Source organism: Lithobates pipiens, unplaced genomic scaffold, assembly GCF_037356315.1.
Source record: "Lithobates pipiens isolate NorthernLeopardFrog02 unplaced genomic scaffold, aLitPip1_a1.2 Scaffold_22, whole genome shotgun sequence".
NCBI classification, from domain to species: Eukaryota; Metazoa; Chordata; class Amphibia; order Anura; family Ranidae; genus Lithobates; species Lithobates pipiens.
The window spans coordinates 287,760,001-287,769,645 of record NW_027507784.1 but is presented as its reverse complement, the minus strand read 5'-3'; positions in this window follow the sequence as shown (position 1 = coordinate 287,769,645).

The following is a 9,645-nucleotide window of genomic DNA, read 5'->3' as shown; positions in this document are numbered from 1 at the left end:
GTGAACCTAAAAAAATAACTAGCTACTTAGCGGCACCAGTGACACTAATGCAGCGATCAGAAAAACGATCGCTTAGTGACACTGGCAAAAGGGGGTGAAAGGGTTAACTCTAGGGGCATTTAGGGGGTTAAACCTTTATTGGGGGGGGGGTAGGGGGCTACCCTGGACCTAACACTAACTGCCCGACACTTTTTACTGTCACAACTGACACTAAATGCAGTGATCAGTATATAAATGATCACTGAAATCAGTGGCACTGTGACTGGGAGGGGGAGGGATCGGGGGGGAGGTTTGTGTGCCTATGTGTGCCTACATGTTAGTGTAGTGTTTGGTGCACTTACTTTCAGTGTTCTCCTCGTAGTCCGGTCAAAAAGACCGCCCTGAGGAGAATGACATCACTTCCTCCCTGCCTGTGTTTACTATACACAGCGGGAGGAAGCTTCTCATTCGCCAGGAGCGATCGAGAGGGGATGGCCAGAAACCAACGGCCATCCCCTCATCCCGGATTGCTCCGGAGGCGAAACGGACCACCGCATCCAGCAGGAGCGGGTCCGATCGGACCCCCCACCCGCTGGAAGGCGAGCACGTACATGTACGTGCTTGTGCCTGTCGGTGCCATTGCACCGACGTACATTGCCATGCGGCGGTCCTTAAGTGGTTAAAGCAGTTGATCAACTTAAACATGTATTGCTATATATGCAAAATAAAAATTCCTGTTTTTTTGTAAAATATGCTAGGGTGTATAGTAGGTTCATCAAGAATTTTCACTAAGGCTAATAGAACACAGTTAGTGCTCAATTAGCTTCTTCCCTGGCCACAAGAGCCTGGAAAAGTGAAGTTTTACATGTCACTTCTGGGTTCACTCTAGGTAGGGAAAAATAGGAAAAAATGGGTACCATCAATTTTGGCTGACAGCTTTTTCAAATGGATCTGATTGAAGCCCATGATTCTTAATAGAACCGTCCAGACCTCCAAGTATGCTCCAAGAGCACATGTATCACAGTGGCCACATTGTCACCTTACAGACACTGGCGAAAAATAGGATTTTTGTACTCCCCATAAAATCCTTTTCTCTGTAATTTACCGACCGACACAGCTCCTCTCTGTAACAAAATGGGTTGTTAGCCCTATCACTGGAGATTACTAGGCAAAGTTGTAATACAACACTTCAGAACTGTTAGTTCCGCCCAGGCTGCAATCCCCACAGACTGCCCCAGCAGCCTCAGTTTGTCAACAAGCAGTATAACGTAAAGAGAAAAAATGGAGGGGCGGGTGCTGTATCAGTCGGTGAATTACAGAGAAAAGGATTTTACGGCGAGTACAAAAATCTTATTTTCTCATATATTCACTGACCGACACAGCTCCCCTCTGTAACAAAATGGGACGTCCCCAAGCAGTGCCAAACGAGGGGTGGGAAAAAACAGCATAAAAACGTCATCCACCATGGCAAGTGGGAACTAGTGAAACTAAACCCACAAAAAAACAGCTGTGAGTGGAAAAACCACCAAGTGAACGGGTATCCTCAACAGGAGTGATCCCCAGGACCACAACCAGCTACGGAAGTAATGCAACAGTGCATTAACATAACAATACTGCGTTTAAAAAAATAAAATATTGGATTGCATATTCAATTGCAACTACACAGCCGCCTGCAAAACTGGCATCCACCGATGCACTGACGTCTACCTTGTAGAACTTGGTAAACGTATGGACAGACGACCAGGTCGCCGCCTTATACACCTGAGCGACCGATGCTTGGTGTCGAAAGGTCCAGGACGTTCCGATTGCCCTTGTGGAGTGGGCCGTGACCGGAAAGGGGGGCACCTGCCCCTTCAAGGCGTAGGCTTGTACTACAGTCTGTCTGATCCACCTGGAAATGGTGGCCGACGAGAACGCCATGCCCTTCTTTGGACCAGTCACCGAAACAAACAGTGAGTCTGACTTCCAAAAGGGAGCCGTGGCAGCCAAATACACCTTCAGGGCCCTAACCACGTCCAGAGCATGAAGGGCCACCTCCTTGGGGTGATTCGGCTTAGGACACAGCGATGGTAATACAATGTCCTCATTGATATGAAAAGCCGAGACCACCTTCGGTAGAAAGGATGGTTGCGGACGCAACACCACCTTATCCCTGTGGAAAACCAGATAGGGCGACTTGCAAGACAAGGCCGCCATTTCCGAAACCCTCCTGGCCGATGTGAAGGCCACTAGAAAGACCACTTTCTGGGAAAGAGTCAAAAGGGGAATCTCCCTGATATTCTCAAAAGGCGGTTTCTGAAGCGCCGACAACACCAGGTTCAAATCCCATGGAGGTAACGGTGGACGCACCGGAGGGACTACGTGTCGTACCCCCTGAACGAAGGTACTCACTAAGGAGTGCAATGCCAAGGGTCGTTGGAAAAAGACAGCTAAGGCTGAGATTTGCCCTTTGATGGTGCTTAATACCAATCTCTGGTCCACTCCCTGCTGGAGAAACAGCAGGATCCTGGATATGGAAAAGGATCGCGGATGCCATCCTTTCTCCTCACACATGGAGATGTAGGCCTTCCAGGTACGATGGTATATCTTCTGAGAAGATGATTTCCGTGCCCTCAACATAGTTGGAATCACCGAGTCCGACAGACCCCGGTTCCTCAACACCTGGCTCTCAATAACCAAGTCGTTAAAGCCAGTGATGGTAAAGCAGGATGGAAAATTGGACCGAGATGGGAGGTCCTCTCGCAACGGCAGTCGCCAGGAAGCACCTGCCACCAGACGCACCAGGTCTGCGTATCAAGGACGCTGAGGCCAATCTGGGGCAACCAGTATTACTGGGATCCCTTCGGCTTCCACTCTGCGAAGCAGACGTGGCAACAGCTTCAGTGGAGAAAAGGCATAGATCAGCTGGTACTGATCCCACGGAGCCACTGGACACGAATCTTGGCACCTTCTGATTGAGACGGGAGGCCAGTAGATCCACATCTGGTGTTCCCCACTTCAGGCACAGCAGGCTGAATGTCTCCGGATGCAATGCCCATTCTTCTGGGTCCAGCATCTGTCAACTCAGATAGTCCGCCTGCCAGTTCTCCACCCCCCGGATGTAAATGGCCAAAAGGCCCGGTACGTGTCGCTCTTCCCACTGAAGTATGCGAGCGACCTCCCAAGCAGCGGCTGAGCTTCTTGTTCCCCCTTGGTGATTTACGTACGCCACAGCCGTAGCATTGTCTGACTGTATCCTGATCGGACGCCGTTGAAGACTCACTGACCATGTGTGCAAACACAGCCTGATCGCTCTCAATTCGAGCAGATTGATCGGCAACTCTGATTCTTTCGTCGACCAGAGGCCCTGAGCCGACTGAACCCCCATCACTCCACCCCAGCCGGATAGACTGGCGTCCGTAGTGATCACCGTCCATTTCAGAGGAAGGAACGATTTTCCGGACTGAATCACAGAGGACCTCAACCACTAGATCAGAGAGTCCCTGAGTGGCTGGTTCACCTGGATCTGTCGCTCTAGGGACAACTGAGATTTGTCACATTTTAACAAGATCTCCTTCTGCAGCACTCTGGTGTGGAACTGGGCGTAGGGTACTGCCTCGAAGGAGGCTACCCCAAGTTCCAGTACTCACATGCAAAACCAGAGCGACGACCACTTGCAGTTCATCAGTAGTTTGACTGCGGATCTGAGCGTCTGCAATTTGTCTGAAGGGAGAAAAACTCTCTCTTCCCTGGAGTCCAACAGCAAACCTAGGTACTCCAGACGCTGGGTCGGTACAATCACCGACTTCTTTAGGTTCAACAGCCACCCAAATTCTTGCAGGGTCTGCATGGTGATCGCCACATCCTGCCATAATTCTGAGGCGGAAGATGCTCTCAGGAGGAGATCGTCTAGGTAGCCCACGATCGCGATCCCACGTTGTCTCAGCAACGCCAATACTGAAGCCAGAACTTTGGTAAAGACTCAGGGGGCTGATGCCAGACCAAAGGGAAGAGCCACAAATTGGTAATGGGCTTCCCCAACTGCAAAACGCAGAAATTTTTGATGCCGAAGGCATATGGGTATGTGCAGGTATGCATCCTGGATGTCTAAGGACAGCGACTACTGAGCGAACTGATTCCATTCTGAACCTCTGCACTTTTAAAAAGTGATTGAGGGCTTTCAAGTCCAAGATCAGATGTACCCCTTCCTTCTTGGGAACCACAAACAGATTTGAGTAGAATCCCTGGAAGTGTTCCGATTCTGGAACTGGTACAATCACCCCGCGATTCAGCAAATCGTTAACCGCCCCCAACAGGGCCTCCCGGTGAACCGGGAATGCTGGAGGGGAGGAATCTGTTTGGCAGCCAAGAGAGAAACTCTATCTTGTAGTCTGTGGAAATCAGATTGCAGACCCATTGCTCGGATAACCGGGAGGACCACCGGGCTGCAAACTCCCGAAGGCGACCCCCCACCCGAGACATGGGTGGGGGCAAACCTTCATGCGGTAGGACTTTTATTTGCAGGCTTGCGGTTCCAGGGACGTTTCTGACTGTCCGTGGGCGTCCTGTCGGGCTGGGGACGTTTCGTCAAAGCTCCAGTGGGCGAAAAAGCCGCTTGTGAGCGGAAAAAGAGGGCCCTTGCCTACGGCGTGGCTCCTTAGCTTTCCTGGCTTGTGGGAGTAGTGTACTCTTACCACCAGTGGCATTTTTAATAATGTCATCCAACGAGGCTCCAAAGAGCCGGTCGCCAAGGAAAGGAAGGTCCGTCAGGGCTTTTTTGGATGCCTGTTCAGCAGACCAGCATTATGGCCAAATCAGGCACCTCAGCGGACACTGAAGCCCTGGATAACGGAGGGAGAGTATCTAGGGCCGCTAGTTCCACGCAGACAGGGGAGGCCTGTTGCTCTCCCAATTCGCGGTGCAAAAGTTTTGCCCACTCAGTCAGTGTCTGCGACACCAGTGCAGATGCCAGTACAGGTCGCACGGCTGACCCCACAACTGTAAACAAGTAACGAGCCACCGCCTCGGCCTTCCTGTCCGTGGGATCCTTGAATGCAGGAGTCCCTTCAACCGGGATCGTGGTTACTTTGTTTAACCTGGATACTGGGGGGTCCACGACCGGAGGAGCCGACCATTTCTCGAGAAGGCTTTCCTCAAAGGGGTAATGCACCGCCATGTATTTGGGGACCGAAAAGGTCCGTTGTGGGCGACCCCATTCCTTGTAAATGAACTTGTCAAAATAAGTCAGATACGGGAATACCTTAGGTGAACCGAAAAGGGACCGGTACATCAGCAGATGGATCCGCTGGCTCCTGAATCTTCAGGGTATCACGCACAGCTGTGATAAGTGCTCCAACAAGTGCTTTGTCGCGCACAGACCCGGACGGGACTCATCCTCACTGTCCGAACGGTCCTGGTCAGCATCATCTAACAAGACAGAGCAGGGGTCACCGGCTTCAGCAGGACCCGAGTCTGCGCAACAATGCGCCTTGTCGCAAATGGACCCGGACGGGACTCATCCTCACTGTCCGAACGGTCCTGCTCAGCGTCATCTGACAAGACAGAGCAGGGGTCACCGGCCTCAGCAGGACCCGAGTCTGCGTCAGAGCTCTCCCCAGAGGAGGGGGGGGCAGAGGCCGCTTTTTAGCTCCTTTCTTCCCACGCACCGCCTCTATCTTGGCAACGGACAAATGAAGGACCTCCATCAGGGTGTCCATAGGGAATCGCACAGTCCACAGGTGACCCGGTTGCAATTGCCTGGATTTCGGGGGAAGAAACACCAGTTTCTGAAGCCATGCTGACCCTACCCTGTCTGCCACCCGAAGGGGACTTAGGACAGTGACAGTCCCACCCTCCTTGTTGCTGCTGACTGAGGGGTTCTAACCCGCCCTGAGGAGTTATGCGCTTTTTTTTACAGCAGTGCCTGTAGATCCCTAGCGCTCCCAGATGCAGAGGGACCAAAGCTGTGTCTGTGGCAGTCCATCAGCACGATCAGTGAACGATCGCTGAGCGATCTGAAACAAATGTCCAGAATACACAGAAAGCCTCCCAGCGCTCTGTGATGACAAAACAGGAAGCTGAGGGTACAGGAGCTGCTGCTAGAGCCCAAAAAAAAACGTGGTGCGGCTTCAAGAAAATGTCCGCAAGTTTTCTGAATAGGGAATCACCAGGAAAATGGCCGCCTGAAGCCCAGAAGCATGCTGTCCCTTGCCCACACTGAAAATGGCCGCCAGCCAGCGCCATGAGTGGCCGAAAGAAAACATGTGGCAGACACAGCACTGCACCAACACAGGGGCAAACCTCACAGGCACCCTTCGGGATTAAAGCACTCAGGACCCAGGCACCCCAGCACACGCCAGAACCCAGGTGAGAGCCCAGGGCACACAAACACACCGCTCAGTACATGTACAGCCCCCCCCCCCCGTGAGGGGGGGAAGGGAGGGGAGTTAGGTACAGGGGAGAGAAGAGAGGGGGGTGAGGGGGCCCCCCAAATTGACCTCCCAGGGAATGCCCAGCTGCTCAAACCTGCCGAGACAGGGAGAGCTGTACTTACCAGTCCTGAAGAGCTGGGAGACATTCCATTGTAGCCAACTCCGGATCAGTACAGGGAAGTCTACTGGCCCGGGTCACTGTGACGCAGACATGAGTAGCCGGGTCAGATGTATGCTCCGGAGCATAAAAGCTCACGACCACCTCTGAAGCTGAGGTATGTCATGGCCTGCCGAGCCGTAGCTGCGACCTGCACACGTTCGATGGCCGGACTGGGGAGACTACAAGGATAAGTGAACCAGCCTGTGAACCAGCCTGTCAACCAGCCGGCTGTTGATAGAAGATCACATCTCTATGGCTAAGACTCATCCCAAGTGCAGGCAATTTCCCCTGAAAGCATGCTGACACTGACTTGCTTGTCCTTAGTCGGATCGCATTCAGGGTAAATGTAAATGTGGGCCTGCAGAAATAACTTTGTGGCTTAACAGCCACCAGAATCCCTTTTGCTAAACATAAAAATGGCAGAGTTTTATATGTTAGCAGAAGTGACTTTGGCAGATGTAAAGCCATGTGATCACTCGTGCCCAGGATCTCGGCAGGCAAGTTCAAGATGGAAACATCAGTGGGTAAACTCTTCTGCCTAGAACCTGGGAGCGCTTAGCTCTGAGCACTTCTAGGTTCAAGGCCTCAGAAACCTGGGGACAGCAGCTTGGTAAACTTCAGAACGCAAATTTGTGTCCTGCAGCAACAGAAGGAATTAGGGGCCTAACGGATCCTGATGTCTCCATAAAGATCACCTGTCCTTATCTATGTATTTAAAAGTAAAGTTTAAATACCATATGAAGGATAGAGGGTCTTTTAATGCGGCTTTGAGAGAAAAACTGAAAAACACATAAATTCTTTAAATAACATGTTTGGAGGATACCCTAATACCCCTTTCACATGAAGGATCCTATCAGTCCATTCACCCCTAAGGACTGACGAGTGTAAAAGGACTTGTGTTCATTTACACCAGCCTACCGCTGGTCCAATCAGGTCCTTTAAAATAAAAAGGAAGGGGGTACGTCCCCTTCCATCTAGGCTGATTAGATCAGAGGGTAGTTGGGTGTAAATGGACAGCTGACTTTTCATGCTGGACAATAGTGTATGTTGTATTACAATTGGTACAATTAAAGAAGTTGGCTCTTATCATTTTAGTTTCAATGTACAGATGTTATACCACAACTGCAAGCCAAACACACAGTGTTGTCCTGAACATTACACTGGAAAAGTTCACTTCAACACTCATATTTCATGTGTTGTCGGGGTGTGCTGCATCGCTAAAATAAGGCGGGTATGTTTTTTGATCCATTGTTGTGCGTTAACAGAGGCTGCATTAATACAATGCATGTGAACATGTAATTTACCACACCGCAATGGATCACTAAAGTATAAATCCAGCCTTGCTCTGTGTCCTTTGTCAATGCACTCAACGTTTGCCCTCCTGCATCTGTATGGCCACTTACCCTCTAGGTGTACTCTAATCCCATTATAGCCCACATTGAAGGATAAGTATACATAAGCAACGTACAACCGAACTTCATAATATTTAACACTTTTTTTTTTTTTTTAAAGGAAAAAAAAAAAAAGATATTATATATATATATATACACACACACACACACACACACACACACACACACAGTTCCTCTCACAAAAGTGAGTACATCCCTCACATTTTTGTAAATATTTTATCTTTTCATGTGGCAACACTGAAGAAATTACACTTTGCTACAATGTAAAGTAGTGAGTGTACAGCTTGTATAACAGTGTAAATTTGCTGTCCCCTCAAAATAACTCACACAGCCATTAATATCTAAACCGCTGGCAACAAAAGTGAGTACACCCCTAAGTGAAAATGTCAAAATTGGGCATAATTATAAATTTTCCCTCCCCAGTGTCATGTGACTCGTTAGTGTTACAAGATCCCAGGTGTGAATTTGGAGCAGGTGTGTTTAATTTTGTGTTATCGCTTTCACTCTCTCATACTGGCCACTGGAAATTCAACATGGCACGTCATGGCAAAGAACTCTGAGGATGTGAAAAAAAGAATTGTTGCTCTACATAAAGATGGCCTACTCTATAAGAAGATTGCCAAGACCCTGAAACTGAGCTGCAGCATGGTGGCCAAGACCATACAGTGCTTTAACAGGACAGGTTCCACTCAAAACAGGCCTCGCCATGGTCGAACAAAGAAGTTAAGTGCACAACCTCAGCGTCATACCCAGAGGTTGTCTTTGGGAAATAGATGTATAAGTGCTGCCAGAATTGATGCAGAGGTTGAAGGGGTGGGGGTCAGCCTGTCAGTGCTAGGATCATACACCGCACGTTGCATCAAATTGGTCTGCATGGCTGTCATCCCAGAAGAAAGCCTCTTCTAAAGATGATGCACAAGAAAGCCTGCAAACAGTTGAAGACAAGCAGACTAAGGAAATCGATTACTGGAACCATGTCCTGTGGTCTGATGAGACCAAGATAAACTTATTTGGTTCAGATGGTGTCAGGCGTGTGTGGCAGAAACCAGGTGAGGAGTACAAAGACAAGTGTGTGTGTCTTGCCTACAGTCAAGCATGCTGGTGGGAGTGTCATGGTCTGGGGCTGCATGAGTGCTGTTGGCACTGGGGAGCTACAGTTCACAGAGGGAACCATGAATGCCAACATGTACTATGATATACTGAAGCAGAGCATGATCCCCTCCCTTCGGAAACTGGGCCACAGGGCAGTATTCCAACATAACGACCCCAAACATACCTCGACCACTGCCTTGCTAAAGAAGCTGAGGGTAAAGGTGATAGCCTGACCAAACATGTCTACGGACCTAAACCCTAATGAGCATCTGTGTGGCATCCTCAAATGGAAGGTGGAGGAGCACAAGGTCTCTAACATCCACCAGCTCCACGATGTGGTCATGGAGGAGTGGAAGAGGACTCCAGTGGCAACCTGTAAAGCTTTGGTCAATGGTCAAACCCATGCTCAAGAGGGTTAAGACAATGCTGGACAATAATGGTGGGCGCACAAAATATTGACACTTTGGGCGCCATTTGAACAATTTTTACTTAGGGGTGTATTCACTTTTGTTGCCAGCGGTTTAGACATGGCTGCGTGTTGATTTATTTTGAGGGGACAGCAAATTTACACTGTTATACAAGCTGTATACTC